At 37.6% G+C, this 22864-nt stretch overlaps 2 long non-coding RNA genes across 5 annotated transcripts; one reads left to right on the top strand and one right to left on the bottom strand.

Annotated features, from left to right (window-relative positions):
* Positions 1–205: 205 nt before the first annotated feature.
* LOC118763773 lies at positions 206–6206 on the bottom strand. 2 transcript variants are annotated; one of them, XR_004999526.1, is made up of 2 exons: positions 5945–6206; positions 206–588 (listed from the first exon to the last, which is right to left on the bottom strand). It is a non-coding gene; the product is annotated as an uncharacterized LOC118763773 (long non-coding RNA). The 2 variants fall into 2 exon arrangements; XR_004999527.1 differs by lacking the exon at positions 5945–6206 and adding an exon at positions 685–3450.
* A 6838-nt stretch (positions 6207–13044) lies between these two features.
* Positions 13045–20492, top strand: LOC118763751. Of its 3 annotated transcripts, XR_004999512.1 has the most exons (3): positions 13045–13056; positions 18912–18915; positions 20156–20492. It is a non-coding gene; the product is annotated as an uncharacterized LOC118763751 (long non-coding RNA). The 3 variants fall into 3 exon arrangements; XR_004999506.1 differs by lacking the exons at positions 13045–13056; positions 18912–18915 and adding an exon at positions 18046–18182; XR_004999518.1 differs by lacking the exons at positions 13045–13056; positions 18912–18915 and adding an exon at positions 19659–20059.
* The last annotated feature ends 2372 nt before the right edge of the window (positions 20493–22864 follow it).

The raw sequence follows: 22864 nt of genomic DNA, 5'->3' as shown, positions 1-22864 counted from the left end.
GAATGATTTACCACAGATATCACATTGATATGGTTTCTCTCCCGTATGAGTACGTTTGTGCACAGCAACCTGATTACTTCGAGAGAATGATTTACCACAGATATCACATTGATATGGTTTCTCTCCTGTATGAGTACGTTTGTGTGTAATCAGGTTACTTTTCCGAGAGAAGGACTTTCTACAGATATCACAGTCATAAGATCTCATGTCTTCAAGGGAAATAATTTTCTCACTCTTTTCCATCACTTTTCCTCTCAAATCCCACTTAATATATTCTTCTTGCTTTTGTTTTTATATTTTACTCCTTACATATATTTCTGCTGTTGTATTTCTGTCCATTGATACCTTTGTTTCACAACAATTCCATAAATTTATTAAGCTTTGATCAGCACACAAGCTTCTCTTCTTCACACTCCAGACAGAAATGTTCACAAATTTGGCTAATAATATTAATTCAGAGCAAATGTTTCACAGGAATTCTACGACAGATTTGTAGAAACAATGTTATACATCTGATTTGTATAATATTTTCCTTTAGTCTTTAAAACATAGTAGATATTGAGGATGCTTCTTCTGTCATCCGATGTTCTGAAATTATAGAGAAACAAAAGTGTAAAATGTAGAGACTACTTTAAAAATACAGAGTCATTTCTATTGAGATAAACTGTAGAAACAAACATTTACATTAAAAACTGAGCTAGGTGCCAATGGTTCCATAAAGAAGTGCCGACCTCTCAAAGTAGTTGGAAGAAGTGGAAGTGGAGACCCAATAAGACATGGGATGAAGTGCTGATGAGCGAACTCAGGATGTTAAACCATTCAGGTGATATGATAAAGACCAAGATGTCTAGCACCACACTGTTCTCAAGAAGACCCATACTCGACAGCATAAGCATTCAGACTCATCCCTCTAGTAGTGAAAAGCACATCTGGCCATTCTTCATAAAAGCGGATGTGCAGTGCCACCATGTTAAGGCAACAGTGTGGTGGCACATGAAAATTATCCTGCAGTGCCACATAAAGGCACCTTGTGCACTGTGACGTGGTTGGCACTAGGAAAGGTATCCAGCCGTAGAAACCATTACAAACGAGACTGGAGTATGCTGCAGCTCCACAGCTTGCCAGCTCGGGTCAAGCCATCAAACTATGCTAGCATGGACAACAGATGACAATGAACTTAACATTTTAATTTATAAAAATTGACTCCAAAGAATTTTGTCTGAAGCTTCCATATTTGTAAACTACACTGACACCTTCACATAGAATATTGGACACTAACATTAGTCTTTCACCATAAATATAACTTGACATTGTTGTTTACATCCAGGTCAGTTCTGACTGAGCAGGTATATGATTATAGACATTCCATCCATGAACATCCTGGCTATTTCTATAACGTTGTATATCTATCACTACATCATCCAATAGTCTTCAATATTCCTGACTGGAAGGGGAAATTTAAGGGAGATGTACTATTATTTCCAGCAGGTCATACAATCATATGGATAATCGCAGGACCTAAAATTTTTTATGACAAATAAAACAAGAATAAACATTGACAAATAACAAAAAGCCAACTGAATTAGAAAAACAAACAAAATGTTTAACAACTGATTTCCATCCATGTGATTTCAAGTTCAATCCCACAGAGCAGTACCTTGAGCAAGTGTCTTCTTTAATAACACCAGTGCATCTAAAACCATCTGAGTGGGTTTGATAGACAGAAAGTGAAAGGTTGTCCTCTGTGTATGTGTGTGTCTTCGTATCACTTAATACATGTCAATGCACATCAACATGAAGATATGTGCAGAGATGGGGAAATATTACCTTACTTGGAAACTAGTGATGGTTGATAACAAGAAGGCCATCTGGCAGAAAAAAACCTCTGCTTGTGCCACAAAAGAATGGAAAATGGGTTTTTCTTGCTGGGTACTTCTTTTGCCCATCATCATCACCATAGTTTTAACATTGAAATTTTTATGTTCGCATGAGTCAAATTCTTTTTCTGCACTATGCTTTTCAAACAATGCAGAAAGACTCTCTTTAAACAAACAAACAAAGAAGTCCATGAAATTAGTAAAATTCCCCAATGAAGGAAAGCTGCTAACTCCTTGTCCTTACAACAGTGATCACCATTACAATTCTTGTCCCCTCTTTTACTTTACAACACAAAATGAAACATGTAATATTTGTTTGTTTAAACCTTTTCCATTCAACACAAACAAAAGAAATTAATGAATCTAAAAATTAACAATGGAACCATGTTTACTCTGTATTTATGATCTTCTTTTTACCCTGTAATCAGAATTACAGAGTAAATATAGTTCCACTCTTGTTTTTAGATTCAATTATTCTTTCGTTTGTGTCAGATAAAGTCTGAAATAAAAGTTGTTTTATTTGCAAATGAAACTGGGGAAAAGAACTGGGTTAACATGCAGTTTCCATACATAAAATAGTGAAAGTAAATTGCCCCTAAAAAAAAAAATGAAAGCACACTTTGATAGAAACCTGGAGCTGATAACGGTGACATCCCAGAATTTCATGCAAACAATGTATGTAATTATAACTAATGTATCCAATATATAAATGTAAATATATTTGATATGAAAACTGTACATGTATTTTATATAAGATGGAAACAATGATATTTGCAGGAAAACATAAAGAGTTATTGATGCATGAAATTAGATTCATAAAGATTTATTCTCGATCTCTAAAATTGTTTCATTACGGATGTTCAAGAACATGTGGAGTGAATAAATGATCACTGGGCACAATGTCTGTCTGTGTGATAAAAAACTTGCATACCAACCACCAAGTTCCAAGTTCAGTCCCACTGCATGTCACCTTGGGCAAATCTCTTCTAATACAGCCTCAGACCAACCAAAGACTTGTGAGTGGATTTGGTAGGCGGAAACTGAAAGAAGCCGGTCATACATATATATATATATGTGTGTGTTCCTGTGTCTGTTTATCTCTGAATGATCACTTGACGATCTGTGTTACTTTATTTAGCTCTCTGTAACATAGTGGTTCGGCAAAAGGAACCACAAGAATAAGTACTAGGCTAAATAAAACTCAAGTGACTGAAACAAGTAAAATAGTAATTCCGCATTGTCACTTTTCTTCTTAATGAAGATCCATTGCCCCTCTATAGTTTGTGTATGGATGCGGTCAACATTTGGATCAACAAAACTGAGTGAATTGATGACAATTTAATGAGTATACAGATTGCCGAGATCCACACAGGACCACCCCAAACGAATATCAATCATGTTTCATCAAATATTCATATATTACAGTCATCACTTCTGGTTTCTATCATAAAATACACTTTTTAGATGACTATTTTTCTTTCACAGAATACTTTTATTTAGCAACAGATTTTTACAAGAATAAAAGAAAGAAAAAACATTAAAAATAAAAAAGATTAAACCCCTCTCCACCCATCTTTTACTCGTTAATCCCGCCCCACTTCTTCCTTTCCCTTTGTTTTGTTGGAGAGGTAGTTCCCTTTTTTCTCTCTCAATAATTTCATCTTTTATTCTTTTCATGTTTTCTCTTTCATCTCTTTCTCTAAAAATGTTGCCAAATGAAAATTTATTTTTTACTAAACGAACAAAATCCTCCATTTACTTCCATCCTTTCACGATACTATACTACATTCTACCCAAGAATTGTAATCGTGTTTGGTGTCTTAAAAGCAGGTGGAAATCAGATTTTCATAACTTTTTCATAGAAGGCCTCACACTCACATCCTTTTCAAATGCGTGGTGAAGATAATTTGAAAAAAATTCCCCGCAAAACAGATAATATCCAATTTATGTGGACGAGCTATACAGACACTACACTTACTTTTTAGCATAATTTTAAATCTACAAGTATGAAAGAATAAAGTCGAGGTGTATAAATTATCCATAACACTCATTCAATTGAACTTTTCTTTTCACAAACTCATACATAATCCTTATCTACACTAATTGAAACGTACTTTCAGAAAATTATATTTCAAATTACCCATTTTCCAGTAAGTTATGAGGCAACAAATTACCATTTGGGGTACTATTTAAGAAGGGTGGTCCCGGTGCACGCACTTGCGCTAGCTAGTCGTGACTAGTCAATCCTATGACTACTTAGCGCGAGAGCGCGTATGCAAATAGATGGGTTTTTTTTAACAAAATAATTTTTTTAAACAAAGTAAATAAAACACAAAGTAAATAATTTTCTTTTTCTAAACAAATTAAATAAAAATAACACACTACCTGTTTTTGGTACCCCCATCATACTCTTAAAACGTCATTTTACGTTCTTCTAATAACTTTCAACTGAATTTGTATGAACATTTGTTATAGGATCGATAAAATTTTCAGAAGGGTTCACCTTGAAATGGGTGTATTTCAGTAATCCCATTCTATGCACTCCAAATTTATTTATGTTGTTTAGAAAAAAAATTTAGTTTACTCTTTTACTTGTTTCAGTCATTTGACTGTAGCCATGCTGGGGCATTGCCATTAGTCAAGCAAATCGACCCCAGGACTTATTCTTTCTAAGCCTAATACCTATTTTATCAGTCTCTTTTACCGAACCGCTAGGTTACGGGGACATATACACACCAGCATCAGTTGCCAAGCGATGTTGGGGGGACAAACACAAACAAACATACACACATCTCTCTATATATATAACTGAGAATGTGTGTCTGTCTGTGTTTCCCTAAAACTTGAGAACTACACAACCAATTTCATTCAAATTTTACACATGCCTTACTTAGGGTCTATGTAGTTTCATGGGCAAAAAAATGTTCGACTTCTTGTCTTTTCTTAATTGTTAAATTAATTTAATTGTTAGGCGTGTGTCTAAAATTATTCGATTTGTTTTTGTTTTGAGCTTTTGCTTTCGTTTTAGCCTTTCGTTTTTTTTTTCTTAATTGTTAAATTAAAATTATTTTCCATTGCTTTCGTTTTAGCCTTTGGTTTTTTTTTCTTAATTGTTATCCTTAAATTAATTTAACAATTAAGAAAAAAAAACCGAAAGGCTAAAATTTAGGGTTAAGGTTAGGGTGAGGGTTAGTGACAGGATGTTGTCTGTTTTAGCTCAATAGAGGCGATAGGATTGGTTAAAATTCGAAAAATTAAACTACGTTAAACTTACAAATTACAATTTCTCAGGAAAGCCAAGAGAAAAAAAATGTTTATTTTGACACATTCTACCAGTATACGAAGTTTAAAAGTGTTTAGTTAACTAGAAATTGTGTTGAAAACTGCCGTTCAAAAGGAAAAGATCCACTTTGTGTAAAAAATTATTTATTTTGTTTAAAAAAAAACCATCTATTAATTTGCATACGCGCACTCGCGCTAGGTAGTCGTTGTAGGATCGGCTAGTCACGACCAGCTAGCGCGGATGCGCGCACAGGGACCACTCTTCTTAAATAGTACCCCATTTGGTTGGGCACACATCGATAGTAATACAGAGAAACAATCGATAAATTAAAATAAAGTATTGCTTTCCAAATATTTCAGTGTTTGGAGTGTATTTGAGAATATTTCTCAAACTAAAACGCTAAACAAACTAACCAGGCAACGATGGAGAGGGCAGAAAGTAGCTCCATACCTAGAAATAGCAGCCAAATCTTGAATAAATAAGACGTTTCTCATCCATACTGAAAAATATCGACCAAATATCGAACAAATCATAGAATACATCTTTCGTAGTTAGAAATAGCAGCCAAATCTCGAATAAGTAAGACATCTCGCTTCCATACCAAGAAATATCGACCAAATATCGCACAAATCAATGAATAACTTTTTCGTAGCAAGAAATAACAGCTAAATCTCGCACAAATCAAGGACATCCCTCATTCATAAAACATAAAAAAGACACAAAGAATTGAGACGCCAAAAACCAGAAATTAAAACATTGAATATTTTCATTGTTTAATACTTACGGAAATGTTTCATAACAGATAGTGTTGTTATATATGTGTGTGTGTGGTTGTTGAGAAATGCGTTATAAATATTATAAATCTATTATTATCAGCTGATCAAGAGAAAATCTTGCAAAAGACAATTAAGATCATGTGGAAGTACTTTCAATGCGCATGCGTATCTTCTATCGGACATATGTAAGGTAAGTAACTCTGTTTAAATCCCTTTGTGTTGCAGCTTATAAATTGACGTGTGTGTCTTTAAGCGTTTACTGACCATCCTATCTGACACTGTTATACGTCGCTGCTCACTATGCCCTTCTAGTTCTTTCGAGGCTAATGCAGTTTCGCACCGCTCCTTGAAAAACGCATTTTTTCGAGAAAAAGTTTTAGGATCCCTACATTTTAGATGTTGGAGATTACGAATATGCAAAAAAAAAAACCCTCACTCCTACCCCCTTAAAATTTGGAACTTTTTCGAATTTTTTCCCGTATGTTTTAGATGATGGAGATTCCGAATATGCTAGAAACCATGTTTTCTAAATTTTAAATTCAATAAGCATATAGATAGGTGTATAAAGAGATAGATAGATAGAAATGAATCTCTTCCTGGGGCTAAAAACAACAGTAACACGGTGTTTTATAGGACCGCCACATTTAGTTTGACAAATATATTTTATGAATGAACGGAAAGCGATAAATAGATAGACAGATAAATAAATAAATGGACGAAAATGTTCAAAATTTTAAATTGGGGAGGGAATGATATTTGAGCCCCTTATTAAAATTTATAACATTAATTATTAAACAATGTTTGTCTCTCATAAAATGGTGTATATTTGATTTTATGATTATTTAAGGCAAACACAAGTAAAACGCAAATTCTTTTCACTTTAATGCTTTTGTCTGTATTTAATTTCGATTTGCATATGTTCGTCAATTTACTACAAACTCTTTAAAGTAAACAAAATAAAAAATTTAAATTGTAGATGGAGGGGTGAAATGAACATTTTTTTAATGGATATTTTGCAATCTCCGATATCTAAAACGTAGGAATCCGGAAAAAAACTTTTTTTAGCAATGCATTTTTCAAGGAGAGGTGCGAAACTGCCTTAGCCCCGTTCTTTCTTAATTCTGGTATTCTTGGCTCAAATATTTTAAATGAACCGCGTTAGATCATTCACACAACGTAAATATCTTAATTACACATGTTTGAATTCTCATGGGAATTGAACTGTGTAAATGTGACAATTCATAACAACAAAAAACAGATGTTTATCGCCCGTCTGGTGTGGGGTTAGTTTTGTAGGTTTTAGCTCCAATTAATTCATTCCTTGTGTCTCCGTTTTTGTTTACAGTTGGTTGACCTTCCTTGAAATTAACTTTTTTACCAGCATGAAGTAATATGGTTTAAACCATATTACACCAATCAATCTAGATTTAGTCATACATGAAAAGAAATACAATTTTGAAGAAAAGCTGTCCAAACATATTTTACCGCGCTCCAACTATATCTACATTCTTGAGATAACTTACATCTGTGATATTTTTAATATCAATAATTTCTTGGGAATTTTGAATTTATTTTGCAAGCATTCTGATCTGCAACTGTGTGAATTTGACTTCTCTCGAATTTGATCAAAACTTTCAGAATATTCATGTAGGTTGGATGAAGAGTATTATTGGAAATGAGGACATCCATTCATAGAAACCATAACAGAGAGTAGAGTTTGGCACAGTCGTCTGGCTTGACGGTGCCTATCAAACAATCCAACCCATACCAGCAGGGAAAACAGATGTTTAATAATGATGAGGACGAGGAGAAATAAGTGTATTCCTTAGATATTCGAAACACATACATACGAGCGCGCACACCCCCTTCCACACATGCTTATGTCCTATTGTTTTTGAACTTCTACTTAACAATGCTGTAAGGGTCAGACAAGAATTTGGTGCAGAGGTTTCTGTGGCCAGGTTCCCTTTCTGCTTCCAACTGCTATCGATTCCAAGGCAAGTAATAAACCTCCCAGTCTCTTGTGAAAAGGCAGACCTAACAAGGTAATATGGATGGCTGGAAACCGAAGACACCACTTCAAAGTTTGTTTTTTACTATTATTTATGGACAATCACAGATTCAGGTTAGAATTTTTTAAATTATAAAAATTGGCACACATGATGTTCTGACTAAATTTCACAATATTTTACGTCTTCATTTTTCAGGAAAAATCTTTATGTATTGGTGAACACTTAATTATGTGGTAGAGCATAAAGATTAACGTTGTAGTCGAAAAACAAATTAGCTAACAGGACTTGAAGCCAGCTGAATAATGTAAGAGAGTTACCTGTATCATGATGATACACATTGGGCATAAAAAGACATAAGGCCTAATATGGATAGCAGCAACAGAGACTACAAAGTCATGAACAGCAGGAAGAAATACAGAAGGTTCATCTCTGGGTCTGTCTCTTGACTGCTTGTCATACTTCTGCAAAGAGTCAGAAGTGGTTGTCAGAAAATTTCGACCACTTCTCCAGCCCTAATTCCTGACCTTCTAATTTTAATCCCCAGGATTATTATTTGTTAGGCACAGTTGAGAAAGACACCAACTGCTCTCTTTCAACATCAATGCTGAGCTGGTAACCAAGATCAAAGAAGTGTTTCAAGATCTTTCCAGGGACAAAGTGAGGGACACATATGCCAGGCCCTGGAGCTGTCTTCAGACCATAGTAGAAGCTGAGGGTGGCTACTTTGAGTAAACTGCTATCTCCCAGTCATAATCTAGTTGATATTTTTGGTCTTTGGATAGGATACTGTGGTTTATGTAATTTTAATGCAAACTGTCAAATTTAACCCAAAGACCCTGCATGTATAACGCCACATGTTGTTAACTTCATCAAACATAGAATAAAGGACACTAGAAATAGATCACAGGTGATCTGGCTTTTGTTTAGAATTATCAGCTAAACAACTATTTAGAGTTGTTAATACATAATGACGGCATACAGTTTTTGTCCATCATGTAAATATCTCTGAGTAGAGAGGATAAGAGAGAAATGTTACATCTGTAACAACCAGCAACGAAAGCACATCTTTATGTCTGTGACATTACTGACACAAGGCATGTTGCCTCTGTTACAGGTGTCAAGTAAAAGAAAGAGAGCATTCTATTTACTGTTCCGTTTTTATAAAAATTTCATAGCTAAGCTAGGTCACAGTAACAAAAGAGATTTCATAGGTTATCTAGGCTGAACTGGATTTATCCTCACATGTTGAAGAAGTGGATAAATTTATCAGAGTGGAACAAAATTAACAAAGGATAGTGAGAAATCTCCTCCAAAACGTTGTTTCTCAACTTTATGAAAATCATTATAATTTTGGCACTTAAAAACTTATCTCTGTAAAGTTTCATTTAAAGAAACCATTATTCAGAAACTAACAAGGAATCAGTTTGGTGTGGGGCACTAAACTATACATATGCCTCATGTTCTTCTTTCATGATCTCATCTGTTTTGTATTTGGAGTCATTGTTTATATTCATATTTGACAACTTTACAATATTCCTGAGTATAAAACATTAACATATATAATCGTACATTATTTAAATTTGACAGATATTTGTCCTCATTTTGTTTGTTGTTAACAGTGTTTTGGCTGATATACCTTCCAGCCTTCATCAGGTGTCTTGGGAAAATTTCAAACCTGGGTTCTCATTCCTAAGGTATTTTTTGTTATTATTATTATTATTATTATTATTATTATTATTCAGGTCACTGCCTGGAATTGAACTACTAACCCCAAGATTACGAGTTCAATTCCAGGCAGTGACCTGAATAATAATAATAATAATAATAATAATAATAATAATAACATCGAAAAATACCTTAGGAATGAGAACCCAGGTTCGAAATTTCCTCAAGACACCTGATGAAGGCTGGAGGGTATATCAGATAAAACATTGTGTTAACAACAATCAAGATGAGGACAAATATCCGTCAAATGTAAATAATGCACATAATTCCTCATCTCTTAAATATAGAACTGTATATATAATTGTATAACATATTTAAAGAGTGAAGCATTAAAAAGACAAACAACAAATGCACTGTAATCACAAGATGCGATTTTCAAGAATAATATGTAGGATTGTGAGAAAGTAATTTGGAATGGAGGTCCCTTTATCGTTGAAAGGAAACTGCATGCGTGGTCAAGAAATGAGGAGGAGAAGAATATTGCAGAAACAAAACAAAAAAATGTGAAATTTCTGGAAATACTTCTGTCATAAAACACAGGAATATTAAACAAATATAGCAAACAAGAAACTATCCTTTCCCTTTCTCCCCTGTATCAATACGTTTGTGTCTTGTGATATTTATCACAAATATCACAATGATATGGTTTCTCTCCTGCATGAATACGTTTGTGCGTTGCTAAGGAATTATTTCTAGAGAATGATTTCCTACAAATATCACAATGATATGGCTTCTCTCCTGTATGAATATGTTTGTGTTGTGTTGTGTTAACGAATTACTTACAGAGAATGATTTCCCACAAATATCACAGTGATATGGTTTCTCTCCTGTATGAACACGTTTGTGTTTCTTTAAGGTACTGTTTTCAGGGAATGACTTATCACAGATCTCACAGTGATATGGTTTCTCTCCCGTATGAGTACGTTTGTGTGTAGAGAGACTAAAACTTTCAGAGAATGATTTATCACAGATCGCAGAGTGATATGGCTTCTCTCCTGTATGAATACGTTTGTGTTCTTTAAGATACAACTTATTAAGAATGATTTACCACAAATATCACAGTAATATGGTTTCTCTCCTGTATGAATACGTATGTGTTTCCGGATCAACTGAAATTTACTTTTTGACTTTCAGCTTTTATCACTGTTCAGTGAGGAAATTTGCTCTTTTAGTTTCCCATTTTATTTCATTAAAAGAACTATTTTCTGGTTCAAGTGTTTTCCTATCACATTCCTGCAACACATGTGTATGCTATTCTTTGACTTTCTGGAAAGATTTGGTCTCGTCTACAAAGATTTGACGAAGATTTTGCAATTCTGACATCTTTCCGTATTGACTTCTCTTTCAGAATGTTCCGTTTCTTTACACTGCACTGGCACCATCCTCCAAAGCGGTTGCTCGATTGGAAGTCTGTTGGGTTCGACAAAGACATCAGTGACGCCAGAGGTGGGGGTGGAGACCAAAGGTGGTTGCGCAGATGCGGCCACATGTTGGGCACATAACAGCAGATGTAGGGTTGGGGATCCTCTCTTTTCGGGCTTGTCACTTTTCCTCAAACAGCCTGACACCCTTTTGGACTGCTGGACGCCAGGCACCAGCAACGGGCTGAAATGCCACTGGCCAAAAGGGAAGTTTTCAGGCTCTCCTTGTATCGCCTCAGTGGCCTTCCAGGGTTTCTTGCTCCAATGATCACCTTTGTCAATATGGTGCTTCACACTACACTTGATCTGTAGTTCCGATTTCGGTAGGATCCACTTTACCACCTTGACACAGTCTAATCTTTCTTTGAACCAAAGCTTCATAAAGCAGACATTCAGTTCACACCTGATAAACGACAAGTAGTCCAGACCTAAGAAACAAGGATACTTCATCACCACATAGACTGGAAGCACAACCTTTTGTCCTGCAACTTCAATCAGGACATCAACCGATCCTCTCAGTTCAGTACAGTGTCCCACAATGTCAACAATTTATTCCAGCCGTCTCTTGTTCTTTCTTTTTCAAACAGCTTTGTTTTTTATGTCCAATCTTCTCGTGGTACCAACAACTTCCATTAACTCTTTCTGCTTCACGTACTTGCCCCTTCCTTGCTTTGAAATCAGGACTGTAGTCCACCTGAAAACTTCCTGTGCTAGACCTTACGTACAACTCAAATTCCAGAGCTCTAGCCAATGCCCCTTGCATAGTATTCGGCTCCGCTTGTTTCACTTGAACTTTGAGCTCTGCACTGCCCTGCCCTAAGCATCAATAAACTGCTCTTTCTGAAGAAGAGCCAAAGGTTCCTGGGCAAGCAGTTGTGATGCTCCTCTAACCCTTATGTGGGTCTGAAATCGTACCCGTACACTTCACTCAGGCACATTGTGCCATATCTTCTCTTGAACAGTTCAACTATTGAAGAATAACAGCTTCTGTCCTCCACAGACAACTGGCTCAGTACCTCTAGTGCAGTGCCCTTTAGACTAGTAGCAAGCTGAACTGCTCTTTGCTCATCATCCCATCCGTTCTAGTCAGCCAATAGTTCAAACTGGACATGGTAGGCCTCCCTTGACACATTTTCCATCAAATTCCTGTGGTTTCTTTTTAGTGGGAACTCCACTGCGGCCTTGCACTTTTTTGGAACAAATCTTCTGGCTACTTAAAGTTGCATAATTTTTTTTTCTATCTAATATCTTTTAGCAAGGTTTTTACCAAAAGATTCTACTCATTAAGTTATTTTAAACATCATAATTAAAATGAGAAAGTAAATATTAGGCACCGCTGTCCCAGTTTTGGCCCTACGTTTTTTAATAATTTTTTTGTACTGTGAAAATGTACAGCTTATGAAATACCCGAGACATTTTGAGTCAGAATCAATTTTAGGCATTACTTACCAAATATTTGGCTATCTAAAGCTGTATAACTGTTTGTAGTACCAAATATCTTTTAAAGAGACTTTCACTAAAAATTTCTACTCATCAAATGCTTTTTAAAAAATAGGATTAAATTATAGTTTGCTTTTCCAATAACTGAGAAATTATGAGGCGAAATAAGTATCAGGTGTTACTCACCCATTTTTGGCCCTACATATTTTATCATAACTTGTTTTCTACTGAACCTAATTTCGATTATATTATGTGAAAGTATAGCTTAGCACAGATTTATCATGGCACAAATAACTGAATTAAGATTAAGCTAAAAGTTAATTAGCGGTAAAGCGTCAAATTGGATGCGAGTGAGTAAGAGTTAACCTAAACTCTTTTACATGTTTCAGTCATCTGACAGTAGCCATGCTGGAGCACCACCCTTCACACACTACTGTGTGTGAATAATAGCAATGTCACTACCGATGTGTTTGTATGTCTGCTAAAAAATGTGTTTATTTTTCCCGCCTTCCTTCTCCAGCAGTTTCGGGGATGCTCCTGATTAATATCTAAATGTAAACTCTTCATTCAAATGTATTTTCGTATTATGAAAACTGTTTCTAATGGGAAATTCCTTAGTTGTCTACATAACATGTAAATCTTGGTAATTGCAATCAGAAAATAAAACACATGTGATGGAGAATAAATAATACCAGAAACATTTATATTTTCCTGTCATAATGGAAGTCTGTCGGGTTCGACAATGACGTCAGTGACGCCAGAGATGGGAGTGGAGACCAAAGGCAGACACATGTTGGGCACATAACAGCAGAAGTAGGGTTGGGGATCCTCTCTTTTTGGACTTGTCACTTCTGGTCCAGGCACTTGAGGCGCTTTTCCTCGAAAAGCCTGACACCCTTTTGGACTGTTGGACGCCAGGCACCGCAGTCAGAGGCAAGCGATTACCAGCCATGGGCTGAAATGCCATAGGCCAAAAGGGAAGTTTTCAGTCTGTCCTTGTATCGCCTCAGTGGCCTTCCAGGGTTTCTTGCTCCAGAAGCCAGCCCAAAGAAGATCATCTTTGGTAGACGCGCGTCGTCTATTCGGACATGTCCGACCCACCGGAGCTGGGTCATCATGACGAAGGCTTTGATCCCGGACATTTCGGCTCTGCGAAGCACCTGAGTGATGGAGACTCTGTCCTCCCAGGAAATTCCCATGATTCGTCGCAAGAAGCGGAGGTGGAACTGGTCAAGTTCTCGCATTTGCCTCCTATACAGCGTCCACGTCCCACAGCCGTAGAGCAGAGAGGTGATGACGACTGCCAGTTTGGTGGAAAGTCTGATGCCTCGTTCAGCCTACACACATGTCCAAAGTCTGCCAAACGAAGCTCCTGCTTTTGCAAGTCTCATGGAGACATCTGCAGTTTGAGGACAGGCAGCTTCCCAAATATGTAAAGCTCTCCACGTTGTTCAGAGTTGTACCCTCAGTCTTAATCTGAGGCTCAGGAGGTGTCAGGCCAGGTGCAGGTTGAGGCATCACCTCTGTTTTTCGCTGGCTAATGGTCAGTCCAAAGGCTTTTGCTGCTTCTGTGAGACAAGTGGCAAGTTCTTGCAGGCCTGGTTCATTCAATGCTGCAAGCACACAATCGTCTGCAAACAAGAAGTCTCACTAGGGTGTCCAGGACTTTGGGTTTTGCCTTCAGACGTCTGAGGTCAAAGAATCGGCCGTCACATCTGTAGCGGATAGTGATACCAGCATCAGACTTGAACAGTGCAGAAGAGAATGGTAGCAAACATGAGGCTGAAGTGTGTGGGAGCCATCACGCAGCCTTGCTTCACGCCATTGGAGACTGGGAATGGATCAGAGACATCTCCGTTTTCCACAATGCGAGCCATCATGCCATCATGAAATGACTGGATGATCCTGATGAGCTTTGGTGGGCAGCCTGGCTTGGACAAGATATCACACAGGCCCTCTCGGCTGTCAAAAGCCTTCGTCAGGTGCATGAAGAGGATGTAGAGGTTCTGGTTTTGTCCTCGGCACTTCTCTTGGATCTGCCGAACTGCAAACGCCATGTGTACTGTCCGCCTGTTGTTCCTAAATCCACACTAGCTCTCTGAGGCCACGTCGTCCAGCAGGTGGTGTGTGATGTGGTTCATAAAAACACGGGCTATGATCTTTCCTGCAATGCTCAGCAATGAGATACCCCTGTGGTTGTCACATGAAGCTCTGCCCCACTTGTTCTTGTACAGATGCACGATGTTGGCATCCTTGAAGTCCTGCAGCACTGACCCTTCATCCTAGAACTGCTGTATCAGCTCAGTCAGCTTGATGGCAACTGCTTCACCTCCCTCTTTGAAGATCTCTGGGGGTATTCCATCAGGACCAGGTGCTTTCCCCACATGTAGTTGCTTGATGGCCTTCTGGATTTTTGCCAGTGTTTGTGGGGAGGGTCCTCAAGCGACACTAGAAACTTTGCACTGTGGCATATATTGGATGGTCTGCTGGTCAATCTGGGAAGGTCTGTTAGCAGCTGACTGAAGTGTTCACTCCAGCGCAGTATGATGTTGCTCTTCTCAGTAGGCAGGGTTCCATCGGCAGAGCGCACCGGTGCCATTGCATTTAGCGTGGAGCCATACACGTCTTTCAGGCTTGCAAAGAACTTCTGGGAGTTGCACTCGTCTGCATAATGCTGTAGTTTTGCAGCCTTGTTTTCCCACCACTTGTCTTTCATCTGTTGCAGCTCAGTCTGCAACTGATGTTCTTGAGGCGGTTGTGCTTGGCTTGGGAGTCTTTTTTCGTTGAGCCAGGCTGTGAAGGCTTCTTTCTTCTCCTAGAAGAGGGTGGTGATCTCCTTGTTGTTGTCAAACCAATCTTGGTGTTTCCGTTGTGTGTGGCCAAGGGTAAGGCTGCTAGAATCATACACTGCATCCCAGAAGTTGGCCCAGGCCTTCTCAAGGTTTCCCTCTGCTGGCAGATGTTCAAGCTGGTTTGCAAGGTTGGAAACGAGGGTCTCTTTTGTTTTGGGTTCATTGGGTTTCTGCTCTTCCAGTTTTTTTAACAACAGCTTTCTAGCGTCTGTGTCTGCTGACGATGGAAAAGAACAGTCTGCACCTCAACAGCAGGTGACATGTCCAGCAGCCAGCTAACCTCATTGCCCATAGACAGGTTGATGTGAACATCCTGGATGTCATGGCACCTGGTGATCACATAGTCAATCAGGTACCAATTCTTGGACCTTGGGTGCATCCAGGTAACCTTGTGGATGTCAGGCAGTTGGTACAGGGTATAGGTAATGGTGAGTCTCTTTTCAGTGCAGAAGGTGAGTAGCAGTTGACAGTTGGTATTCTCATGTCCGATGACATCTGGCCAAGACTGGGCATCTCTGCCTACACAGGCATTAATGTCCCCGAGTATCAGAAGCTGGTGGTCTTTAGGAACTGACCGTAGCACTTTGATGAAGTTCTGATGGAACAGCTCTTTCTTCTCCAGAGTGTAGGTTGTGGTGGGAGCGTAAGCACTGATGAGTGTCAGGTGCATCTTGCCTTGGAGAGGAATTCTCATCACCATCAGGCGGTCACTGATTCCTCTTGGGAGAGACTCCAGATTCTTGACGAGGGCGGTGCGAATGGCAAAGCCAGCTCCTGCTTCCCTGCGTTCAACCGGTGCCTTCTATGACCAAAAGAAAGTGCATCCAGCTCAAGCCCCGGTGATCTCCCCTATGTCAACAAGGTGTGTCTCGCTGAGGGCAACAACATCAATGCTGTATCTCTGCAGTTCTCGACCCACAAGTGCTGTTTGACGTTCTCATCTGTCACAGTTTCGGTTGTCCATGAGTGTCCTGATGTTCCAGACTCCAACGCATAAAGCGCTTTTCCGGAGGAAGGAATTTGAGTTCTTCCGTATTTCTTTCATGTTAAGACCGCATGGTAGATGACCAGTCAGCAGCGGTATGCTGACAGGATGAGATGAGGCAAGCTTTCTTTAGGTCACTTTTTCTAGACCCTTCCCCATAAGGGGGGGGGACAGTGCTATCCCTGAAGAGGTCTGCTCCGTCGTCAGAGTGGCTGCCGAACTATGCCCTTACCCAGGTAGGCTGTAGAACGACCATCCTACCCTGAATGCCCGAGTGCAGGTCCCTGGCTAGCAGCTCCCAGCGCCATCCTGCACCTGCCACCGTCACCACTTGCCCATTGCTTCAGGACTTAGAAGAAAAAAAAGTAGAGGGGTGGAGTCACTGATTCCTGGGCAAGAGAACTGTGGAGGCCTCGAGTTGCCCAAGCCCAGGACCCTGGTCTCGATCCAGCCGATCTTGCCAGAAGGGACTCAGGATGACACATCCTAGCCACGACTAGACTGCAGGCGCTGACAGAGAGATGATGGATTTCATCACCTAACCGCCTTAGGGGCTCCACTCCGGATTTGGATATGGATTACTCCCTAGCCTTTGATTAACCAAAAAAAAAAAAAAAAAAAAAACCTACCGGCAAGGCAGCGGGAGACTCTTGCAGGGGACGTGTCTTTACCCGTACAGGACCAGAAGCACATGCCCACTACCCATACAATATATACAATAAAAAAAAAAAACGCACACACACAGGCCGAAACACAGCATATAAAATACACACACACACAGTTTAAAATGTAACATACACAATACACACATATAAACACTCCACAAACACACGTAGTTGAATGGCCGTTGACTACGTTGTAGTTCCTCCGCCCTTTAACAGGTCTTATTTTTTGTCTGCCAAGCTCTACCCTCAGCTGTGGTATGATTTCTATGACTGGATGCCCTTATTTCCAATAATATTCTACATACAACGTACATGAATTTTCGGCAAGATGTTGATAAAATTCGAGAGAAATAACAGTTTCTAATGCCCAAAAGCACACTCTGTAGTCGTGGATTGTATAAGTTCCATTCCCTTGTTAATGTTTGACTATGTTCACCAACAATATTTTTCACGATATAATTGAGAAGACTGCAGAAATATACACAAACAACTGGTGAGTGCGTTTATAGCCAAAATTAATTCTGACTCCTCACAAATGTAATAATATCGGAGTCAAAACAGTGTCAGATTAAACCTCTTGCAACATAAAATGAAAATTTATAAAAAAAAACTATTTATATTAAAAATATAACAGATGTAAATTATCTGAAGAGTGTAAATACAGATGGAACAATGGAAAATATAGTGTGGTAAAGTTGTTATCAGCAACTGTCGTATTTGCTTTCATCTAACCTTTATTGATGGGTGATTTCTTTTGTTTGTTTCATATATATTGAATTTTGACAGTAAACCATATTACTTCATTCTGCAAGAAGCAAGTAGAAAAGAATACCAGAATTAAGAAAGAACTGGCAGGGCATAGTGAGCAGCGACCTATTAAAACGTCATACATAAAATTTATTAGCTTCACTATTCTAAAAGATAAAGGGATTTAAAAAGAGTTACGTACCTTACATATTTCCGATAGAACATACGCATGCGCATTGAAAGTACTTCCACTCGACGTTGACGCACGTTCTTCGCAAGAATTTCTCTTGATCAGCTGATAATAATAGATTTATGATACATACATTACATTTCTCAACAACCACACACACACACACACACACACATATATAACAACACTATCTTTTCTGAAACATATCCGTAAGTATTAAACAATGAAAATATTCAATGTTTTACCGTTTTTAATTCTGTAGACTTTCAGTTTTTGGCGACTCAATTTTCATTTTTTTAAGGGCAATTTACTTTCGCTATTTTATGAGAGGAAACTGCATGTTAACCCAGTTTCATTTGCAAATGAAACAATTTTTATTTCAGACTTTATCTAACACAAACGAAAGAATAACTGAATCTAAAAACAAGAGTGGAACTATATTTACTCTGTAATTTTGATTACAGGGTAAAAAGAAGATCATAAATACAGAGTAAACATGGTTCCATTGTTAATTTTTAGATTCATTAATTTCTTTTGTTTGTGTTGAATGGAAAAGGTTTAAACAAACAAATATTACATGTTTCATTTTGTGTTGTAAAGTAAAAGAGGGGACAAGAATTGTAATGGTGATCACTGTTGTAAGGACAAGGAGTAAGGAGCAGCTTTCCTTCATTGGGGATTTTCACTAATTTCATGGACTTCTTTGTTTGTTTGTTTAAAGAGAGTCTTTCTGCATTGTTTGAAAAGCATAGTGCAGAAAAAGAATTTGGCTCATGCGAACATAAAAATTTCGATGATAAAACTATGGTGATGATGATGATGATGTGCAAAACAAGTACCCAGCAAGAAAAACCAATTTTCCGTTCTTTTGTGGGTCAAGGAGACATTTTTTCCCTGCCAGATGGCCTTCTTGTTATCAAGCATCACTAGTTTCCAAGTAAGGTAATATTTCCCCATCTCTGCACATATCTTCATGTTGATGTGCATTGACATGTATTAAGTGATACGAAGACACACACACATATACAGAGGACAACGTTCTTTCTGTTTCTGTCTATCAAATCCACTCAGATGGTTTTAGATGCACTGGTGTTATTAAAGAAGACACTTGCTCAAGGTACTGCTCTGTGGAATTGAACTTGAAATCACATGGATGGAAATCAGTTGTTAAACATTTTGTGTTTTTCTAATTCAGTTGGCTTTTTGTTATTCGTCGATGTTTATTCTTGTTTTATTTGTCATAAAAATTTTTAGGTCCTGCGATTATCCATATGATTGTATGACCTGCTGGAAATAATAGTACATCTCCCTTAAATTTCCCCTTCCAGTCAGGAATATTGAAGACTATTGGATGATGTAGTGATAGATATACAACGTTATAGAAATAGCCAGGATGTTCATGGATGGAATGTCTATAATCATATACCTGCTCAGTCAGAACTGACCTGGATGTAAACAACAATGTCAAGTTATATTTATGGTGAAAGACTAATGTTAGTGTCCAATATTCTATGTGAAGGTGTCAGTGTAGTTTACAAATATGGAAGCTTCAGACAAAATTCTTTGAAGTCAATTTTTATAAATTAAAATGTTAAGTTCATTGTCATCTGTTGTCCATGCTAGCATAGTTTGATGGCTTGACCCGAACTAGCAAGCTGTAGAGCTTCCACACACTCCAGTCTCGTTTGTAATGATTTCTACAGCTGGATACCTTTCCTAGTGCCAACCACTTCACAGTGCACAAGGTGCCTTTATGTGGCACTGCAGGATAATTTTCATGTGCCACCACACTGTTGCCATAACATGGTGGCACTGCACATCCACTTTTATGAAGAATGGTCACATGTGCTTTTCACTACTAGAGGGATGAGTCTGAATGCTTATGCTGTCGAGTATGGGTCTTCTTGAGCACAGCAAGGTGTTAGGCCTCGCAGTCATTATCATGTTACCTGAAAGGTTCAGCATTCTGTGTTCTTTCATCAACACTTCATCCTGCGTCATTTTTGGTGTCCCTCTTCCACTTGTTCTATCTACTTTGAGAGATTGGCATTTTATGGAACTATTGGCATCCAGCTCAGTTTTTACGGTAAATGTTTGTTTCTACAATTTATCTCAATAGAAATGAATTTGTATTTTTTAAGCAGTCTCTACATTTTACACTGTTGTGTCTCTATAATTTCAGAACATCAGATGCCAGAAGAAGAATCCTCAATATCTACCATGTTTTAAAGACTAAAGGAAAATATTATACAAATCAGATGTATAACATTGTTTGTACAAATCTGTGGAAGAATTCTTGTGAAACATTTACTCTGGAATAATATTATTAGCCAAATTTGTGAACATTATTGACTGGAATGTCAAGAAGATAAGACTGTGTCATGATTAAAGTTTGATAAATTTATGAAAGTGTTGCTAAACAAAGGTAACACTGGACAGAAATACAGCAGCAGAAGTGTATGTAAGGAACAAAGTATAAAAACAAAAGCAAGAAAAATATATTGACTGGGATTTGAGAGGAAAAGTAATAGAAAAGAGTGAGAAAATTATAGAATTAATTTGCACTAAACACATAATTAAAAGAGATAAGATCATATGACTGTGATATTTGTATAAATTCCTTCTCTCGGAAAAGTAACTTAATCATGCACAAACATATTTCTACAGGAGAGAAAGTATATCATTGCGATATCTGTAATAAATCATTCTCTAAAGAGAGTAACTTATCTAGACACAAATATATTCATACTGGGGAGAAACCATATCATTGTGATATCTGTGGTAAATCATTCTCTCGGAGTAGTGATGTTGCAGTGCACAAACGTACTCATACAGGAGAGAGATCATATTGTGATATCTGTGGTAAATCATTCTCTCAAAATGGTAACTTATCTATACACAAACGTATTCACACTGGTGAGACACCATATCATTGTGATATCTGTGGTAAATCATTCTCTAGCAGTAGTCACTTATCTAAACACAAACATACTCATACAGGAGAGAGATCATATCATTGTGATATCTGTGGTAAATCATTCTCTCAAAATATTCACCTAACTGGACACAAACGTACTCATACAGGAGAGAAACCATATCATTGTAATATCTGTGGTAAATCATTCTCTCAAAGTTATACCCTAACTATACACAAACGTACTCATACAGGAGAGAAACCGTATCATTGTGATACCTGTGGTAAGTCATTCTCTGAAAGTACTACCTTAACAAAACACATACGTATTCACACAGGAGAGAAACCGTATCATTGCAATGTCTGTGGTAAATCATTCTCTGAAAATACTGCTTTAACAAAGCACAATCGTATTCATACAGGAGAGAAACCATATCATTGTGATATCTGTGGTAAATCATTCTCTCAAAATGCTACCTTAACCAAACACAAACATATTCATACAGGTGAGAAAGGAAAAGTGCAGTTTCTATAGTTTCTTGTTTGCTGTATTCGTTTAATATTCCTGTTTTATGCAATGGAAATTATCACTAAAGTATTTACAAAAATTTTTTTTTTTTAGTTTTGCTTTTTCTAATATTCATCTCTCACTCCTTCCTAGGCCACTCATGCATTTACAAGTTATAACTGTTTCATACACAGGAATACTGTAAGTTGTCAAATATTTACATAAACAATGACCCCAAGTACAAAACAGAAGAGAGCACAAAGGATGAACATTTTGGCATAAGTATAGTTTAGTGCCCCACACTAGACTGATTCCTTGTTAGTTTGTAAATAATGTTTTTTTTTTCATAATTAAACTTTGCAGAAATAAGTTCTCAAATGTCCAAATTAAGATTTTTTTCATAAAATTGAAAATAAGCATTTTAGAGGAGATGCTTTTTCTCAATCCCACCTTGTTTTTGTCAACCTTAACTTCAGAACAGGGTGAAAATTACCAGCCTCTTGATCTACTATGAATCTGGTGACCCACATGCCACACTGGTTACATTCTCTCTGGAAAACAGGATAGGCAGATCCTTGTGAATGTACAGTGATTCCCTTGTAAAGAATGAACTTAATAACATAGGTTGGCAGTAAATGATTTGAGACTGAGAGCTTGAAGGTCTGAGAGATTTCCTAGAAACTTAGGGATCCTTAAAACAGTTGGAGATGTGATGTACTATTTAAAGCCTTTGTTGAAATGGAGGAAATAGAGGACAACTGGAAGTTTCTTTGAGACAGCCCATGTAGAGCTGCAGAACAAATCTGTTGGTGCAAAATGCCAGCCAAGTAAAGTGTAATGTAATGGTGGAACAGGAAAGTATACAGCGCTATTAAAAAAAATGGGGATGGCTTGTAGCTTGAAGAAAAGCTTAGAGACAGGTCTATTTAGCAAGGGGGAAAAAACAATGGAAAGAGGTATGCCAATATTCTACAGCTTCAGGACCAAAAATATGAAGTACTCTGTTTTGCAGGATAGTGTAGCAGAGAAAACTGAGTTGTGGGATGTGTGTGCAGAAGGATAATGTCATACTTCAGTTCCATGATTCAAAATAAAGATGCATGGAAGTGCAAATATGAAACACTACTCAATATGGAGCATGAATAGGAGAAAGCCTTTGTAATGTGAACATATGAAAGGGTTCAATATTCAGATGGTTTCCAGTTGTTCATGTTAGATAAATTTTATTCAACTCTCCAACACCATTGACTTTTCAATAATACATAGTTTTTCCTGAATGAAAGAGACATAAAAACTCTCTTGAAATGTAACCGGAACACCCTGTGTACCAATGTTTATATTTACAAAGTTGCAGACTCAGGCAAACATTTATATATACCAAACACACACAAAATAAATTCAACCTGGAAGAAATTATTTGTATTATAAATATCACAGAGGTAAGTTATCACAAGGTGTGCTCCAACATG

The sequence above is a fragment of the Octopus sinensis genome, linkage group LG1, assembly GCF_006345805.1.
Source record: "Octopus sinensis linkage group LG1, ASM634580v1, whole genome shotgun sequence".
Classification (NCBI taxonomy): domain Eukaryota; kingdom Metazoa; phylum Mollusca; class Cephalopoda; order Octopoda; family Octopodidae; genus Octopus; species Octopus sinensis.
This window is presented reverse-complemented; position numbering and strand designations above follow the sequence as displayed.